Genomic DNA, 20,480 nt, shown 5'->3' with positions numbered 1-20,480 from the left:
TTGTCTGCTCATTGTTAGGTTCTATTACTGATTTTTTCCTGAATGTGAATCATATTTTACTGTTTCTTTGCATTTTTCATAATATTTGGTTGACAGTCAGGCATTTTCAGTAATATGTTAGCAAATCTGTAGTCTGATTTTTAAAAAACTTTGTCTGGACTCAAATGGTGGAATCTTTCTCCCCCAAGGGTTGCAGGCCACTGCTAAAGTCTCTGCCAGATTCTTATTCTTGTTTTTATTTTTCATCCTAGCTTACTAGAGGTCAATCTCTATATCAGCATAGCCTAGTCATCAGTCAATAATTTGGGGAGAGATTTTGCTCAAACACCTTGGGCTTTGACCCATCCCTCTGTTGGCCTATCCAAGTGTAGACTGAGGAGTGAGTTCATTCAAAGTTTAGCTGATTCTCAAGTATGCCTAGGATTTTACTTTTTTCTTAAGTTGGCACGTATTATTTTTTCTTTACTTATTTTTGGCTGTGCTGGGTCTCTGTTGCTCCCCAGGCTCGCCTCTGGTTGTGGAGAACGGAGGTCACTCTCCAGCTGTGGTGTGCAGGCTTCTCAGTGGAGTGGCGTCTCTCCTGGAGCACAGGCTCCAGGACATCCAGGCTTCAGCAGCTGCAGCTTGTGGGCTCTGGAGCACGAGCTCAGTAATTGTGGCGCAAGGGCATAATTGCTTCCCGGCATGCGGGATCTTCCCAGATCGGGGACTGAATCCATGTCTCCTGCACTGGCAGGCAGATTCTTTACCACGGAGCCACCAGGGAAGTCCCCGAGAATTTTACCTTCCACTGAGCTCTTTGGATTCTCCTGTGAATGTGCGTCATTCGCCAGTCGGCTGGGGATAGATGAAGAGCTAACCTGGCTCATCTGTGGCTCTGTTATTTTCAAGACCCCCTTGTTAAATTTCTGCCTGGGCTGGCTGTTTGTCTCAGCTGTGATCACAAACTCAGTAAAGCAAAGTTGTGAGTTTTATTTTCCACCATTTTTACTTTTTTTAACTGACAAGATTGTCATGGTTTTTTGATTCCTGTCCCAGGTTTAGTCTTCTCCTTGGCAGCAAACTGCTGGTTTTTACAACTAGCTTCACCTTTTTAAAACTGCTGATCTCAGTAACTAACCTTGGGGAAGATGAGGGGAATGGATCCAGGCAAGAAGGCCCCAAACTCCTGCTGATCTTGCCTGAAGATTCAATTTTTTAAAAATTAATAATTGCTTCTTAGTGTGGTGTGTGCTTTTGGTAATTTTTCCTGGGGCCTGAAATGGTTATATTTGACACTTTTATCCAGTTTATACTTGTTTTTTGAAGAGAGGATTCACATACCTCTCCACCCTGTCATAACCCTAAGTCCTAGCTGTACACTTATTAATTTTTTATTGGATGCCATACATTGTGAATTTTATATTGTTTTGCTGGATTTTCTTCTATTTCCTTAACTAATGTTGGATTTTGTTCTGATGTCCAGTTAAGTGACCTGAGGTCATTTGGCTCATTTGGGGGCTTGTTTTTAAGCTTTATCAGAGTGGGTCCAGAGTAGCCTTCAACCTAGAGCTAATTCAGGGCTATTATTAAGACTTACAAAAAAGGAATCCACCCAGTGCCCCAGTGTGTTATGATATGAGGTCTTTCTACACTGGCTGGTAGGAATACAATCTATCTCCAGATCTGTGAACTGTTCTGCCTACTCCATTCAGGTGTTTCCTTCCCGGGCCTGTGGTAGAGCCCTCTTAGGCATGCACAGATTAGTGCTCAGCCAGAGACTTCATGGAATCCCTCTAGTCTTCTGAATATCCATCCCTCCTCCCATCTCCATCTCTATCTCTGTGATTTTCACTCTTTTCTAGTACTCTACTCCAGAAATTCTAGCCACCCTAACCACCCTGGGCTTCCCTGATAGCTCAGTTGGTAAAGAATCCACCTACAATGCAGGGGACCCTGGTTCGATTCCTGAGTCAGGAAGATCCACTGGAGAAGGGATAGGCTACCCACTCCAGTATTCTTGGGCTTCCCTGGTGGCTCAGCTGGTAAAGAATCCACCTGCAATGCAGGAGACCTGGGTTTGATCCCAGCGTTGAAAGATCCCCTGGAGAAGGGAAAGGCTACCCATTCCAGTATTCTGGCCTGATTAATTCCTTGGACTGATTAGTCCATGGGGTTGCAAAGAGTTGGACAAGACTGAGCAACTTTCACTTTCACTTTCTAACCTGCTCTAGCTAGATCTTTCTCTGCAACTCATGTGATCTGTTTGGTTAACACTTCCCAGTGATGTAGACTAAAAACTACCTCTAGACAGTAAGTTCATATAAGTAGCAAAGCTGCTGGTTTTTACAACTAGCCTTACCTTTTAAAGGGGCTTCAGTAGTGATTCAGTTGATAAAGAATTTGCCCACAATGCAGGAGACCTGGGTTTGATCCCTGGGTCAGGAAGATTGCCTGAAGAAGGGAATGGCTACCCACTCCAGTATTTTTGCCTGGAAAATTCTGTGGGTAGAATTCTATAGGAGGCTACAATCCATATTGTCGCAAACAACTGGACATGACTGAGCAACTAATTTTGGGGGGCTCCAAAATCACTGCAGATGGTGATTGCAGCCATGAAATTAAAAGATGCTTACTGCTTGGAAGGAAAGTTATGACCAACCTAGATAGCATATTCAAAAGCAGAGACATTACTTTGCTGACTAAGGTCCGTCTAGTCAAGGCTACGGTTTTTCCAGTGGTCATGTATGGATGTGAGAGTTGGACTGTGAAGAAGGCTGAGCGCCGAAGAATTGATGCTTTTGAACTGTGGTGTTGGAGAAGACTCTTGAGTGTCCCTTGGACTGCAAGGAGATCCAACCAGTCCATTCTGAAGGAGATCAGCCCTGGGATTTCTTTGGGAGGAATGATGCTAAAGCTGAAACTCCAGTACTTTGGCCACCTCATGCGAAGAGTTGACTCATTGGAAAAGACTTTGATGCTGGGAGGGATTGGTGGCAGGAGGAGAAGGGGACGACAGAGAATGAGATGGCTGGATGGCATCACTGACTCGATGGACGTGAGTCTGAGTGAACTCCAGGAGTTGGTGATGGACAGGGAGGCCTGGCGTGCTGCGATTCATGGGGTCGCAAAGAGTCGGACATGACTGAGTGACTGAACTAAACTGAACTGAGCAACTAACATTTTCACTTTCACTTTATCTTTTAAAAACTACCATTTTCAGTAACTAACCTGGAGGCAGTAAGATGGCAATGGACCTAGGGAAGAAAGCCACAGACTCTCCCTGTTCTTACTTGTATGAAAATAGTCCATTTTTCTAATTGCTTAGGGAAAGAGGATAGATGTAATCTCTTATTTCATCTTGGCTGAAAGTGAAAGCTGAAGGATTTTAACCAGAAGACATGGTTTTATTAATGATTTAAGATTATTATGGTTGCTTTGTATTATGAGAATAGGATTGGAAAAAAAGAGATCAGTTAAGAGGTTTAGCAGTTGTCTAGGACACAGATGATGTTTTTCTGGTGTAAATAACTTGTGGTTGTTGAAATCTGAAAGAACGGATCTGAGATATATTTTGGACATAGAATGGATAAAATCTGCTGATTACTTGGATGTGGGAGACAAGAGAAAGTGAAGAAACAAGGGTGACTCCTGACTTGCAAGCCCAGCCAGTTTTCATTTCCTTTGTCCTTTTCTTTCTTTTTTAATTTTTTTCTTCTTTAGTTTCAAGCAGCATGTTTATATTTTAGTCTGTAGATATCTAGTTAATCTCACATCTCCAGAAACATTTGTAGATATTTAAGTAATTAAGGAAACTGAAGAAATAGTTCTCTGAAACAAATCATAGTATATTTTTCATACAGTCAATATTCAGTTTATTATTCTTTATAGCATACCAAACGTCCATTTTTAAAAAATATATCCCTTGTCTACAATTATTGGGATGCTTCAGTTATCCTTTGGTCCTTTTCTCCCCACTCCCCAGTTTTGTTTACTTTGTTTAATAGTAAACAAAAATCTTTCTCTTCATCAGATGTTTGATGTCCTTGCAAAGCTTTGGGTTTTTGAGCTTGAACAAGGAGCTTTACTCCATCAATAACATGAATTTCCTGTTATAGTGCATTGTGAAGTTCTTTTGAAGAAAACTGAATCCAACCCCTACCTCTGTGAAAGCCAGTCTGTTTGTCAAAAGGAACAGTGCACTTTTGTACATGGCCAAATTGTGCAAAGTGTTCTCTCAGCTCACTCAAGGTCACCGTCCAGGGAATTTTTCTGACAAACACGACCAGCAGACCATTATTCACCCGCAGTGCCATAGTGTCCCTCGCTGCCAAAGCTGCCATGTTTAGATCAAGCCCTTGGTCCTTTTTTAAATCCATAATTTGGGTTCTCATTTTGCCATTACCACTTTGTCCTTTAAGACCAATCTCTTTCCACACTTCTTACTCCCTTCCCTGAAAACAGAAAATTGTAACAGTCAATCCTGTGGCTATGGAGAAGAGAATTTCTTATACCCCTGATGGCCACGGAAGCCTCAGTAGAGACAACTTATTTAGTGGGCCATATCGAAGAGGTCCTGCAAGTAGGGGAGAACTTGGCAGAACAGAATCAGGCAGGTTGTGTAGGAACCACTGCTATTATCCAATCCTTAAGATTTCAGGCAAAGAAATGAAGACTCAAAACAGGTCTCCTAAGACAGAATTCTCCTGTTGGTTGAGGCTCTGGTTGGTGGAAGCTCAGAGGCACATGGCAGTCACAGCAAGCATAACTTTCCTAGATGTGAGGACTTGTCTTATTGATCTTTGGAGTCTATGACATTTGTGTTCAGAAGAAGCATCTCTTCCTCTGTGAAGACTGACCTTTAGGTGGAGGCTCTCTTTTATAGGATCTTGAAGCATGGGACCCAGAAGGCCAAGGAGAGGAAACCTCTCGGTGTTAGTGTTGTTAATAAAGTGACACAGTGGCCCCTGAGGGCTCCTTTTGCAGTTCTCCTCAGTGCCACACAGTTTAATGCTGCGTTATTCTTAACCTCTTTGTGATATCTCGGTTTCTGAATCTTTAATTGGCTACTGCGTTCATTTCCCAGTGCTGCTGCTACAAAGTATGACAAACTGGGTGGTTTAAAAATGGACATTTATTTTCCCATAATTTTGGAGGCCAAATTCAAAATCAAGGTGCTGACAGGGCTATGCTCCATGTTTCATCAAATGAGGGAAGACTCTTCAGGGACTGGCATGTCTACCTTTAGAGAACCAACGATGAGACATCCTCAAATATAAGGCCATGTTTTCTCATGAAATCTGTAAAGAAGAATCCTTCTTTGCCTCTTGTAACTTCTGGTGTTTGCTGGCAGTCCTGCGTGTTCCTTGGCTTGCTGTTGTACCACTCCAATCTCTGCCTTTGTCATAACTTGACCATCTTCTGTTTGTCCCAATCTTTGTATCTTTTCTCTTCTAATAAGAAGATCAGTAAGTCCTATTCTTAACTAACTGCATTGCCAACAATCTATTTCCAAATAAAATCATCATTCTGAAGGGCTGGGAGTTAGGACTTCAACATATATTTGCAGGGCAGTGGGGGGTAGGGGGGCACAATTCAACCCTTTAAGGAAATCAACCCTGAATACTCATTGGAAGGACTGATGCTGAAGCTGAAGCTCTAGTATTTTGGTCACCTGAACAGCCAACTCACTGGAAAAGTCCCTGATGCTGGGAAAGACGGAGGGCAGAAGGAGAAGAGGGCATCAGAGGGTGAGATGGTGAGGGACAAGGAAGCCTGGCGTGCTGCCTTCCCTGGGGTTACAAAGAGTCAGACATGAATGGGTGACTGAATAACAACAACAACAACAACAACAACAATTCAACCCATAACAACCACTGTTAAAGAAAGGGACTTTGTCTTCTTTTTTTTCACTCTAAGGACACTTAGCTCAGACAGTGAGTTTTCTGCTTTGGGTAGATGTGAAAGAAAATAAAAGACTATGATTTTAAAAGAAAGGACACAGATATTTTTAAGGCAGGAAAATGTGTTTAGTTGTAGTGAAATAATATTTTAGCATTAATTTATATGTATTCTCTCATAATTCTTATTTATTCGATGGCTTTCCCCCTATTCTGGAGGTAGGAATTATCTTCTGGAAAGTTGTGCAGGAAAACTAGAGAACAAGAGTGAAATAGTTCCTTTCCAGTTTAAAATTTTTAGGTCTAGGAAGAAGACAAAAGGGCTTAGAATTATATTTGGTTCAGTTCAGTTCAGTCACTCAGTTGTGTCCCACTCTTTGCAACCTTATGGACTGCACCACGCCAGGCCTCCCTGTCCATCACCAACTCCCAGAGCTTGCTCAAACTCATGTCCATCAAGTCGGTGATGCCATCCAACCATCTCATCCTCTGTTGTCCCCTTCTCCTCCCACCTTCAATCTTTCACAGCATCAGGGTCTTTTCCAATGAGTTAGTTCTTCACATCAGGGGGCCAAAGTAGTGGAGATTCAGCTTCAGCATCAGTTCTTTCAATGAATATTCAGGACTGATTTCCTTTAGTGTGGACTGGTTGGATCTCCTTGCAGTCCAAGGGACTCTCAAGAGTCTTCTCCAGTACCACAGTTCAAAAGCACTCAGCTTTCTCTATAGTCCAACTCTCACATCCATACATGACTACTGGAAAAACCATAGCTTTGACCAGACGGACATTTGTCGACAAAGTAATGTCTCTGCTTTATAATATGCTATCTAGATTGGTCATATCTTTTCTTCCAAGGAGCAAGTGTCTTTTAACTTCATGGCTGCAATCACCATCTGCACTGATTTTGGAGCCCAAGAAAATGAAGTCTGTCACTGTTTTCATTGTTTCCCCACCTATTTGCCATAAAGTGATAAGACCAGATGACATGATCTTAGTTTTTTTGAAAGTTGAGTTTTAAGCCACCTTTTTCAATCTCCTCTTTCACTTTCATCAAGAGGCTCTTCAGTTCTTCACTTTCTGCCATAAGGGTGGTGTCATCTGCATATCTGAGGTTATTGATATTTCTCCCAACAATCTTGATTCCAGATTGTGCTTCATCCAGTCCAGCATTTCGCATGATGTACTCTGCATATAAGTTAAATAAGCAGGGTGACAATATACAGCCTTGATGTACTCCTTTCTTAATTTGGAAACAGTCTGTTGTTCAAAGTCTGGTTCTAACCATTGCTTCTTGACCTGCATACAAGTTTCTCAGGAGACAGGTCAAGTGGTCTAGTATTCCCATCTCTTGAAGAATTTTCCAAAGCCAATTTATCCCCTTACCTCCTTTCCACCTGATATTAGTTTAGAGAAGTGAAAAAGGAAAAAGAAGAGTGCCTAAGAGGAAGCAAGATATTATTTGTGTCTGAGCAGGAGTCCTGTGGCTCACCCCCAACCCTTGGGCCAATTTTGGGGGGCAGTGAAGGAAGTAGAACCTTCCACAGATAGGTATAGGGACTTAGAAGATGATGGCTGTCTTTCTTCCAGGGAGGTCACAAGACTTGTAGGATTCTCCCATCCAGATGAGATAGAAGTACAGTTGAATGTTTTTGTGCCTCTGAGAGGGGCCCAGTGGTACCTTAGAGAAAGCTAGCCTGGAGGAGCCTGTGGTCAGAAACAAGGGACTGAGAATGGCTCTAAGACTAGAGACCAACCAAATGATAGACATCTCACCAGGTACAGATACAGACAGATGACAGCTGAAGGCCAGAGTCCCTTCCCCTGTCTTCTCCACTCACCCTCCCCTCAACCCACACGGCACCTCAAATCAACTCTAAGGATGGGCTTCTGAATGATGCCCTAGGCTTCTACTCCTATGTGAAATGAAGTTGATAAAATAAATGGTTTGATTATTAAACAAGAAAACATTCTTTCAACTTTTAATTTGTGATCTGAGACTCTTTTCAGCTACATGAAGAAAATGATCATTCTAAGCATGCAAGTTGCTTTTTACTTGTAAGTAGGCAGAGGGAACTGAAACAGTCCTTTGGGCAGCCCAGTATTCCCTAGTGTGACCTTGCCGTTTTCCCGGACTACAGAAATTATTGCTGAAATCTCATTGGTTGTGCTTCCAGGAAGGAGGAAAAGGAAAGTGGAAGGAGTAGGTGGGGATGGGGGTGTATGCTTATACCCTTCAAGTTATATTTTAAACTTTGGATTCAGCGTTCTGAGAGTGACTCTGGCCCTTTTGGAGGGGAATTTCTGAACAGCTCTGAAACTTGAGGTACTTGCAAAGACAATTCAGCTGTTGTTGCTAAGGAACAAGTATGCTGAATTTGTGGTATCAGTATCACCAGCTCCTGTTTAGAAGGCAAAAAGTACAGGAAAGATGTAAAATCATCAGAGGGGAAGAGAGAGTTCAGTGTGAGAATGCCTTGGTTTATCATTTAAAATGGTCACTTTCCTGAAAAAAACATGACCTCACATTTGAGGTTGCATCAGTAGGTCCAATAAGGTATTGAATAAATATGCGAGTCTCTGAGTCATCTTTTTTCTAGAAGTGGAGAAAAAAGTAGGAAGAAAGAGAAGAGAAGGAAAAGAGGAGAAGCCATTTGGAGTAAATGACCTCATTAAAGGAGGAGAGTTCAGAGTCAGAATGAGCCTTTGGAATTGGGCTGAGATTTGAGCGTCAGTTTTGCCACTGACTAAATTATCTTGGATACATATTTTTAACCACTCTATGCCTTGAATTTCGAATCTGTAAGATGGGATGTGTTGTGTGAAGATCTGAGGAATTTTTCTATTTGGTCTCTTCATGTTTATTTTTAAATCAATTGTTTGTCAATTTCATTTTTATTTCAATAATTTAATGTGGTTGGCAGCCTCTAATATGGTGCCTGATGATCCCCATTTCCTGGTATTCACACACTTGAGTATGGGTTGGGCCTAGTGATTTATTTCTCATGAATAGAATATGGAAGAAATAATAGGATAACACTTCCTATATTGGGTATAAAATGACTAGGGCTTCTTTCTTTGGTTCATTCTCTTTCTCTCAGATTGTTTGCACTGTGGGATGCATACTGTCCTATTGTAAGCAACTCTATGGACACGTCTGTGTGACATGGTGAGGAACTAAGGCCCCCAGTGCAACAACAGAGAGAAACTGAAGCCTGTCAACAACCAGATAAGTGATCTTGGGAATGAGTCCCTCATGCCCAATCAACTTTTGAGATGACTGCAGCCCCAGGCAACAGCTTGACTGCAGTCTCCTGAGAGACCTTGCACTAGAGGCATCCAGCTAAGCTGCTCCCAGGTTCCTGAGCCATAGAGACTGTGAGATAATAAATGTTTGTTTTCAGCCTCTAAGTTTTGAAATGATTTGTTAGGCAGCAATGTATAACTAATATGTGACTCAGATCCATCTTAAAGTGGGCCCAGTGTGTACCCAAACACACTCTATGGTCATTTTTAGAGTTGCAGAATGTATAATCAGAATAGACACACCCATAAACAGGCAGAGTCTCCACAGTGGTTCTCTGACACATGGAATGAGAGCTATTATGGTAGGAAAGTAGAAGCCAGTTGGTCTCTACTTACAAAAACAGTAAACCACAGTAAACCAAATACAATACCGGATTCATGGAGGAATTGCAGAGATTAGTGCCACTTGAAAGAACTTGAAGGATGAAGGGGTTGTGATTCAACTAGAATGACAATGAACTATCATAAACTTAATTGGTGGTGATGCCAAATGTAGTTGTGTTTCCAGATGTGGTTTTCTTCTTAGAGCAAATCAACACATCTCTGGCATGCAGCTACTGATCAGGAAAATGCTTTTACTGTTGTACCTGTTGGTAAAGACCATCATAGGCAGTTGGCTTTCATCTGACAAAGCAGCAATATATCCTTATTGTCTTACCACAGGGGTATATCAACTCTCCAGCCCTATGTCACAATCTGGTCTGCAAGGACCTTAATTGCCCTTCCCTTCCATAGAGCATCACCCTGTTTCATTACATGGATGATAGTAAGCCTATGGGGACATGGTGAGCAGAAAGTAGCAACTATTCTAGACATACTGATAAGATATTTGTGTGCTAGAGGATGGGAGATAAATCCCAAAGAAATTCAAGGACCTGCCACTTTAGTGAAAGTTCTAGGGGTCCAATTATCTGAGATTTGAAGAGATTTCTCTTCTAAGATTAAAGGGCAAGTTGCTGCATTTGGTTTCTCTTACCATTAGGAAAGAGGCACAATGCCTACTGGGCTTCTTTGGAGTTTAGAGGCAACATATATCTCATTTGGGTGTGCTACTCTGACCCATTTACTGAGTGACCTGAAAAGCTGCCTGTTTTGAATGAATCCCAGAATAAGAGTAGGCTCTGCAACAGGTCAAGCTGCTATGCAAGCTGTTCTGCTAACTGGGCCATATGACTCAGAAGATATGATAGTACTTGAAGTATTGGTGGTACCCAGGATGCTGTTTGGAGCCGTTGGCAGGGCCCATCCTATAGGTGAATCAAAACACAAACACTTAGAATTTTTTAGCAAAGCCGTACTTTCCCCTTTTGAGAGACAACTTACAGCTATTGTTACTGGGCCTTAGTAGAGACTAAACGCTTGCCCATGAGCTACCAACTTACCATATGACCTGAGATGCTCATCATGAACTGGGTATGTCTGACCCACCAAACCATAAAGTTGGGCATGCACCACATCACTGCCTCATCAAAAGGAAGAGTTATCTGTGATATTGGATTTAAGGAGGTCCTGAAGGCACAGACAAACTGCAAGATGAAGTAGCCCAGATATCAATGACCCCTCTTCCAGCTCCATTTCCTTCTTTCTTTAACAGCATCTATGGCTTCACAGGGAGTTCCCTATCATTAGCTGACTGAAGATAAAAAAACTTGAAGCCTGTTTACAGGTAATTCTTCATGATGGGTGGAGACCACCAATAAGTGGATGGGTGCAGCACTGCAACCCCACTTTGGGACATGGTGAAGGGAAATGTGCACAGGACTTTGAACAGAGCATGTAGTTATCTATTTTTCCTAGAATGATAAATGGCCATACAAATGATTCCACATCAATTCACAGGCTGGAGCCAATGATTTGGCTGGATGGCCAAGGATTTAGAAGGAACAAAATTGGAAAATCAGGGAGAAGGGAGACTGAAGAAGAGGTATGTAGATAAGGCTTTCTAACTGGGCACAGAATGTAAAGATATCATGTCACATACGAGTGTTCACCAAAGGAGGACTTTAAAAACCAGGTGAATAGAATGACCTGTTCTGTGACTGTCAGCTTTCCCTTCCAGTAACTCCTGTTATTGCCCAAGAGTTCATAAACCAATGGCCATGGGGTCAAGATGGAGGTTATGCTGGGATCAGCAACATGAACTTTAATTATTAGGGCCTATTTGGGTATAGCCACTGTTGAGTGCCCAGTCTGCTAATAGCAGAGATAACACTAAATCCCCAATATGATACTATTACCTGAGTGAATCAGCCAATTACCTGATGACAGGTTGATTACATTGGTCAGCTTCCATCATGGAAGGGATAGATTTGTCTTTATTGGATATGGACTTGTCTTTTTTGCTTGTCTATTTGCTATGCTTATGCCAAAACTACTATTTGTGAGCTAACCAATTACTTTATCCAAAAATGTGGTATTCTACACAGCATCACTTTTGACCAAGGAACTTACTTCATAACAAATGAAGTGAGGCAAAGGGCTCATCCTCATAGAATTCACTGGTCTTACTTACCATGTTACCTGCAATTCTGAAGCAACATGACAGAATGATGTAATCACCTTGTGAAGGCTCAACTATGGGACCAGATAGGTGGCAGCACCTTGTGGGTATAGATCAAAGTCCTCCAGATTATGTTAACTGCTCTAAATCAATACTCATTATGTTGCTATTTTTTCCTGTAGCAGGATTCACAAGTCTAGAAATTGAGAGGGTTGAAATGGAAGTTGTTGCTCTTACTATTACTCCTAGTGATCCACTAGTATAATTCATGTTTCCCATCCCTGCAATTTTAGGCTCTGTTGCTTTAGAAGTCTTAGTTCCACAGGGAGGAAAGGTCTTCCTTGGGACACAACAATGATTCTGTTGAATTGGATATAGAGACACCACCTAACTGTCTAGCTTTGGTCTCCCAAAGAAGGGATTTAATACACTGGCTGTGGTGATTATGCTTAACTATCAAGAGGAAATTGAGCTGTTGTTACACAATGAGTATTTCTGGAATTCAGAAGGTCCTCTAAGGCAACTTTTAATCCACCTGTGTTTTGTGATTATTAAGTCAGTGGAAAACTACAACTACGTCCAATTCAGGTAGAACTGCGTATGGCCTCAACTCCTCAAGAATAAGATTGGGACCCAGACAAGGAACCTCAATCAGTTGCATAAAGGAGTTCTGTAATAGTTGTAAGTATCTTCCCTTATTTTGGTACAGATAACACTTTATATATAGTAACCAAACATTTTTGTTTTCTTCCTTCTCTATCTCCTTATCTAATATAAGATGTACTAAGTGCAGTTAACATTATATCTCAATATTTAAGCTATGGGATATCAAAAGGTTACATGTGAATTAAATAGGAGGAAAATAAAGATCATTTAAATCCAAAAAAGGATTTTTAATTCTCCCTTGGTGAAAGGATTATAGCCCAAGGGCTGGCCATCTGTTTTTGTAAATAATGTTTTATTGGAACACAGCCACATTCATTTGGTTACACATTTGTGGCTGGTTTCATGCTATAAGGCAAACATTGAATAGTTACAACGAAAACCATGTGGCCTGCAAAACCTAAAATATTTACTATTTAACCCTTAAGAAAAATGTTTTCTGACCCCTGTGTTAGCATGTCTGAGGATAATTGTATTATGTCAGGCAGAAACATGACTTTGTTGTTATCTTTATTTGGAGATTAAGTATGGAGATATGCTTGGGTGCCAAGTTGGCAAGAGATAGATTGCGGCGGTTTTGTAAAGTATCAGCTTAGCTAGGCTGAACTACATTTCCCAGAAACCTCCTTCCTATATATGTCCTTTCAGAGGGGACCACAAGAGAGATTTTCAAAGGCAATTTGGAGAGTCTAAGTGAAGTCATAGCCATTGTATAGTTAACATACATGGTCTGCTGGCTCTCTTGGTTGGTATGGGACAGCAGTTAAGATTGGAATTGCTTCATCTTCTGGATCCTCCTTCAGGTTCTCTGACTCCTCATTTGGAAGAGTTATTAAGACGTCCTCATTCCTGTTGTGATGTTCACTATTGATTGCTAACATGCACTGTGTGTGTGTATGTTTAGCTCTGTGACAAAGGGCCCATACTTCTGCATGACCAAGGTCAGAGGCAGGAACTCTCCTCATGTGTTCCAGCTTGTGCTTATGAGTTCCAGACTGTTCTTTCACTTATTTTATTTGTTTGTATTGGGTCTTTGTTGCTGCATGGCTTTTCTCGAGTTAAGGTGAGTGGATGCTTCTCATTGCAGTGGCTTCTCTTCTTGCTGATCACAGGCTCTAGGGCTCGAGGCCTTCAGTAGTTGCAGTTTCCAGGCTGTAGAGCACACCATAGTTGTGATGAATGGGCTTAGTTGTGGCATATGGGATCTTCTAGATCAGGGATCAAACCCATGTCTCCTGCATTAGCAGGTAGATCTTTACCACTGAGCCACCAGGGAAGTCTTCCAGCCTCTTCTTGCTTTTCCCACTTTACATCCTGACTGCCTGCCCTTGAGGACTTCAGTCCCCAATATTAGATGCCATTATAACAAGCTTACAGAGACTGTTTAAACAGCCCCCACGACTGCATAAAGTCAGACTAAGATATTTCTTAGGAGATCAGTCCTTTGCTAAATCCTAACAGACACACCCAATAATCTATTATAAAGGAATTTACATTTTTCAAGTGGGTCAGTCAGTTGAGTTGCTCAATCATGTCCGACTCTTTGCAACCCCATGGACTGAGCATGCCAGGCTTCCCTGCTCATCACTAACTCCCAGAACTGCTCAAACTCATGTCCGTTGAGTCAGTGATGCCATCCATCCAACCATCTCATCCTCTGTCATCCCCTTCTCCTCCCGCCTTCAATCTTCCCCAGCATCACACTCTTTTCCAATGAGTCAGTTCTTTGCATCAGGTGGCCAAAGTAGTGGAGGTTCAGCTTCAGCATCAGTTCTTCCAAAGAATATTTAGGATTGATTTCCTTTAGGATGGACTGGTTGGATCTCCTTGCAGTCCAAGGGACTCTCAAGAGTCTTCTCCAACACCACAGTTCTAAAGCATCAATTCTTCACCTTATAGTCCAACTCTCACATCCATACATGACTACTGGAAAAACCATAGCATTGACTAGATGGACCTTTGTTGGCAAAGTCATTTCTCTGCTCTTTAATATGCTGTCTAGGTGGTCATAGCTTTCCTTTCAAAGAGCACGTGTCTTTTACTTTCATGGCTGCTGTCACCATCTGCAGTGATTTTGGAGCACTAGAAAATAAAGTCTGTCACTCTTTCCATTTTTTCCCCATCTATTTGCCATGAAGTGATGGGACCGAATGCCATGATCTTAGTTTTCTGAATGTTGAGCTTTAAGCCAACTTTTTCACCCTCTACTTTCACTTTATCAAGAGGCTCTTCAGTTCTTCTTCACTTTCTGCCATAATAATGGTGTCATTTGCATATCTGAGGTTATTGATATTTCTCCCAGCAATCTTGATTCTAGCTTGTACTTCATCCAGCTTGGCATTTTGCATGATGTACTTTGCAAAGAAGTTAAATAAGAAGGGTAATAATATGCAGCCTTTATGTATTCCTTTCCCAATTTGGAACCAGTCCATTGTTTCATGCCCAGTTCTAACTGTTGCTTCCTGACCTGCATACAGATTTCTCAGGAGGCAGGTCAGGTGGTCTGGTATTCCCATCTCTTTCAGAATTTTCCACAGTTTATTGTGATCCACACAGTCAAAGCCTTTGGCATAGTCAATAAAGCAGAAGTAGATGTTTTTCTGGAACTCTCTTGCTTTTTCAATGATCCAGCAGATGTTGGCAATTTGATCTCTGGTTCCTCTGCCTTTTATAAATCCACCTTGAACAGCTGGAAGTTCATGGTTCACATGCTGTTGAAGCCTGGCTTGGAGAATTTTGAGCATTACTTTACTAGCATGTGAGATGAGTGCAATTGTGTGGTAGTTTGAGCTTTCTTTGGCATTGCCTTTCTTTGGGATTGGAATGAAAACTGACCTTTTCCAGTCCTGTGGCCACTGCTGAGTTTTCCAAATTTGCTGGCATATTGAGTGCAGCACTTTCACAGCATCATCTTTTAGGATTTGAAATAACTCAACTGGAATTCCATCACCTCCACTAGCTTTGTTCATAGTGATGCTTCCTAAGGCCCACTTGACTTCGCATTCCAGGGTGTCTGGCTCTAAATGAGTGATCACACCATTGTTGTTATCCGGGTCATGAAGTTTTTTTTTTTTTTTGTATAGTTCTTCTGTGTATTCTTGCCACCTCTTCTTAATATCTTCTGTTTCTGTTAGGTCTATACCATTTCTGTCCTTTATTGTGCCCATCTTTGCATGAAATGATACCTCTAATTGTACCTCTAGAGATACCCTTGGTACCTCTAATTTTCTTGAAAAGATTGCCAGTCTTTCCCATTCTATTGTTTTTCTCTATTTTTTTTGCATTGATTACAGAGTGCATTCTTAAGAAAGTCCTAGGACCCACAACAAATTTCTCAACCTGGGGATCTGGCAAAGGGACTGAGAACCCCCAGGAAATTTTACTTTGGAGGCCAGTGGGATTTGATTACAGAGCTTACACAGGATTGGGGAAACAGATTCTTGAAGGGCACAAAAAAAACCTTGTGCACACCAGGACCCAGGAGAAAGGAACAGTGACTCCACAAGAGACTGACCCAGATTTGCCTGTGAGTGTCCTAAAGTCTCTGGCAGAGGCGTGGGTCAGCCGTGGCCTGCTGCAGCATCAGGGGCACTGAGTATGGCAGTGAGTGCACGGGACCTTTTGAAGGAGGTTGCCATTATCTTCATTACCTCCACCATAGTTTGGTTTCAGGTTAAACAACAGTCTTCCCTGGTGGCTCAGAGGTTAAAGTGTCTGCCTCCAATGTGGGAGACCTGGGTTCGATCCCTGGGTCAGGAAGATCCCCTGGAGAAGGAAATGGTAACCTACTCCAGTATTCTTGCCTGGAGAATCCCACGGATGGAGAAGCCTGGTAGGCTACAGTCCACAGGGTCGCAAAGAGTTGCACACAGAACTGAGCGACTTCACTTTCACTTTAAACAACAGGGCAGAAACATAGCCCTGACCATCAACAGAAAATTGGATTAAACATTTACTGAGCATGGCCCCAACCATCAGAACAAGACTCAGTTTCCCTCACAGTCCATCTCTCCCATCAGGAAGCCTCCATAAACCTCTTATCCTTATCTGTCAGACAGAATGAAAACCACAATCACAGGAAACTAATCAAACTGATCACATGGACCACAGCCTTGTCTAACTCAATGAAACTATGAGTTAGTTCAGTTCAGTTCAGTCACTGAGTCGTGTCTGACTCTTTGCGACCCCATGAATCACAGCACGCCAGGCCTCCCTGTGCCTCACCAACTCCCAGAGTTCACTCAGACTCACGGCCATCGAGTCAGTGATGCCATCCAGCCATCTCATCCTCTGTCGTCCCCTTCTCCTCCTGCCCCCAACCCCTCCCAGCATCACAGTCTTTTCCAATGAGTCAACTCTTCACATGAGGTGGCCAAAGTACTGGAGTTTCAGCTTCAGCATCATTCCTTCCAAAGAAATCCCGGACCGGTTGGATCTCCTTGCAGTCCAAGGGACTCTCAAGAGTCTTCTCCAACACCACAGTTCAAACGCATCAATTCTTCGGTGCTCAGCTTTCTTCACAGTCCAACTCTCACATCCATACGTGACCAGTGGAAAAACCATAGCCTTGACTAGCTGGACCTTTGTTGGCAAAATAATGTCTCTGCTTTTCAACATGCTATCTAGGTTGGTCATAACTTTTCTTCCAAGGAGTAAGCGTCTTTTAATTTCATGGCTGCAGTCACCATCTGCAGTGATTTTGGAGCCCCCCAAAATAAAAGTCTGACACTGTTTCCACTGTTTCCCCATCTAATTCCCATGGAGTGATGGGACCAGATGCCATAATCTTCCTTTTCTGAATGTTGAGCTTTAAGGCAACTTTTTCACTCTCCACTTTCACTTTCATCAAGAGGCTTTTTGTGTTGGGCCACCCAAGATGGACTAGTCATGGTGGAGAGTTCTGACATAATGTGGTCCACTGGAGAAGGGAATGGCAAACCACTTCAGTATTCTTGCCTCGAGAACCCCATGAACAATATGAAAAGGCAAAAAGATATAACACTGAAAGATGATCTCCTCGGGTTTATAGGTGCCCAATATGCTACTGGAGAAAAGTGGAGAAATAACTCCAGAAAGAATGAAGAGATGGAGCCGAAGGGAAAAGAATGCCCAGTTGTGGATGTGACTGGTGATGGAAGTAAAGTCCAATGCAGTAAAGAACAATATTGCATAGGAGCCTGGAATGTTATGTCCATGAAGCAAGGTAAATCGGAAGTGGTCAAACAAGAGATGGCAAGAGTGAACATTGACATTTTAGGAATCAGTGAACTAAAATGGACTGCAATGGGTAAATTTATTTCAGAGAACCATTATATCTACTACTGTGGGCAAGAATCCCTTAGAAGAAATGCAGTAGCCATCATAGTCAACAAGAGAGTCTGAATTGCAGTACTTGGGTGCAGTCTCAAAAATGACAGAATGATCTCTGTTCGTTTCCAAGGCAATCCATTCAAATATCACAGTAAACCAAGTCTATGCCCCAATCAATAATGCTGAAGAAGCTGAAGTTGAATGGTTCTGTGAAGAGCTACAAGACCTTCTAGAACTAACACCCCAAAAGGATGTCCTTTTCATCATAGGGGACTGGAATGCAAAAGTGGGAAGTCAAGAAATACCTGGAGTAACAGGCAAATTTGGCCTTGGAGTACAGAATAAAGCAGGGCAAAGGCTAACAGAGTGCACTGATCATAGCAAACACCCTCTTCCATCAACACAAGAGACAACTCTACACATGGACATCACCAGATGGTCAATACTGAAATCAGATTGATTATATTCTTAGTAGCCAAAGATGGAGATGCTCTATACAGTTGGCAAAAACAAGACCAGGAACTGACTGTGGCTCAGATCATGAACTCCTTATTGCCAAATTCAGACTCAAATTGAAGAAAGTAGGAAAAACCAATAGACCATTCAGGTATGACCTCAATCATATCCCTTATGATTATACAGTGGAAGTGACAAATAGATTCAAGGGATTAGATCTGAGATCTGATAGACAGAGTTCCTGAAGAACTGTGGAGAGAGGTTGGTGACATTGTACAGGAGGCAGTGATCAAGACCATCCCCAAGAAAAAGAAATGCAAAGAGACAAAATGGTTGTCTGAGGAGGCCTTACAAATAGCTGAGAAAAGAAAAAATACACCATTTCAAGTGGGTAGATTTTTACTTTTGCTATCCTTCTGCTGTTAATTTTTAAGTCTTATTGTATTTTAATTCATGAGTATGCTTGTGTGAATACTGCCTCTTGGAGTTTGTGAAGATTTTCTTCATGATCTAATACATGTTCAATTATTGTAACTGCTTCCATATATGTTTCAGAACAATGTGCAATTTCCCTTGAGTGCCAAGTTCTATATAATTTGTTACTATGCTATATACTATGCCATATGAATTCTTGAAATACTTAATTTTGCCTATTTAATCTCTTTGAGAGGGAAGTATATATTAACGTCTTCTAATATACAAGGTTCTATCAATTTCTTCTTGTATTCTAGCATTTTTGCTTTATACATTTTTGAAACTATACTGTTAGGTGTGTAAAAAGTTCATGGCTGGTATAGCTTCCTAGAGGATGTACTTTTTGTCAATATGAAATACCCATTTCTCTCACTTTTAAAGTTTTTATACTATACTAATATTTGCAACCCTACCAAATTAGTTATTGGGATAATATATATATAAAGTGCTTAGTCTCATACCTGAGTAATAGTAAACAGTCAAAAATAGTAGTCCCTACTATTATTATTTCACTATAATTATTATTATTCTGTGTTGTTCTGTGTGCAGGTTGTCTGGACTTTTTGGGGGACAAAGAAAGGACTGAAAGAAAAGAAAGCACTGCCTTTTAGGTACTGCATAGTGATGCTTAGAGCTTCTTCTGCCTTGAACAAGGTGATGGAAACTCCAGGGAAGAGAGGCCCCAGGCTTGGACAAATCACCAGAAAGCCTGCCAAGAGAGATCTCCTAAGCTGCCAAGAGAATATAACAGAAACAGATTTTCTAGCTGGATTTTGGCTTTTCTGTTTTTGAGGCCCAGCTGAAACTAGGGAGGGAAAAAGGCAAAATAAGGTCAGACCTAGTAGTAGATGTGTTCCTGTGTTTGGAAGGTCAGAATGGTCCCTGCAGAGATCCCCTCAAATTTCGGCTCATCTCGGCCTACGAGTGGAATGCCCAGAGCAGAGGTGATTTTCCACCCTCAGTGAAATTCTCAGCCCGGCTGAACGTGGAAGTGTTCAAGGATGAGGTCTCACTGTCCTACTCCCTACACCTGTGTCCTTCAGGTCTGCTCTGTAGTTGAGTCCATCTCTGTTTTACTAGATCCCCTCATTACTGTTGTAACATTCACTATCGATTGCTAACAGATCCTCGGTGTGTTTGTGTGTGCTTGTACATGTCTCTGTGTGCACACATATGTGTTTGTGTTTGTGTGTCTGTCTTTGGAATCCTCAAATCAAGGTAGCTTTGCTAACTGGCCACTTTTTTCTTAAAGTCCTTCAACCCCAGATCTCTTCCTCCATGTGAAATTCTTCATGTCTTTTTGTTTCACTGTTTGAAATTCATAGAATCATAAAAGTTAAAGCTTGAAGGTGCCTTAGAGATTAATTACTCCAAGCATCTCATTTCACTAAAGAGGGAAATGGAGTCCAGAGAGGTGAAGTACTTTGTTCCAAATCACAAAATTAGTGAAAGGCAAAGTGAGACTAGAGAGAGCCAAGTTCAGAGTGACTATGCTAGGGAATGAGCTTTGATGGAAATGGTTGCAAAGGGGAAGTTATATGGGAATCCAAGATGCTAGATGTCAGGATGAGCTTGTGTAGAATATTCAGGAAGAGGTTACTTTGGGCAGCATGAGGGTGGGAAAGAATGAGTTCTAGGAGGAGGGAATGAATGAATGAAATAGAGGTTGGCAGGCACCAAAGACACACAGTCTCTGTTCCTCTGGCCCTGCTACTCACAGTACAGCATACTTTGGAGAGTAAATCTCAGCTACAATTGCAACACAGCAACAATAATTACAGCTTTATTTGTATGGTATTATAAATTCTTCCATATTCATCCCCTCATGTAAGCAGCTATTAGTATTATTCCTAGTGCAGGAAAGTTAAAATCAGGATCCAGAAAAGTAGGAAAA

General features: G+C 41.7%; 1 pseudogene; it reads right to left on the bottom strand.

The window, feature by feature from the left end:
- Positions 1 to 3,914: 3,914 nt before the first annotated feature.
- Positions 3,915 to 4,322, bottom strand: LOC138075268 (SRA stem-loop-interacting RNA-binding protein, mitochondrial pseudogene; annotated as a pseudogene).
- Positions 4,323 to 20,480: the final 16,158 nt, after the last annotated feature.

The sequence above is a fragment of the Capricornis sumatraensis genome, chromosome 1 (genome assembly GCF_032405125.1).
Source record: "Capricornis sumatraensis isolate serow.1 chromosome 1, serow.2, whole genome shotgun sequence".
NCBI classification, from domain to species: Eukaryota; Metazoa; Chordata; class Mammalia; order Artiodactyla; family Bovidae; genus Capricornis; species Capricornis sumatraensis.
The sequence above is the reverse complement of the archived record's forward strand: the minus strand, read 5'-3'. Positions and strand labels throughout refer to the sequence as shown.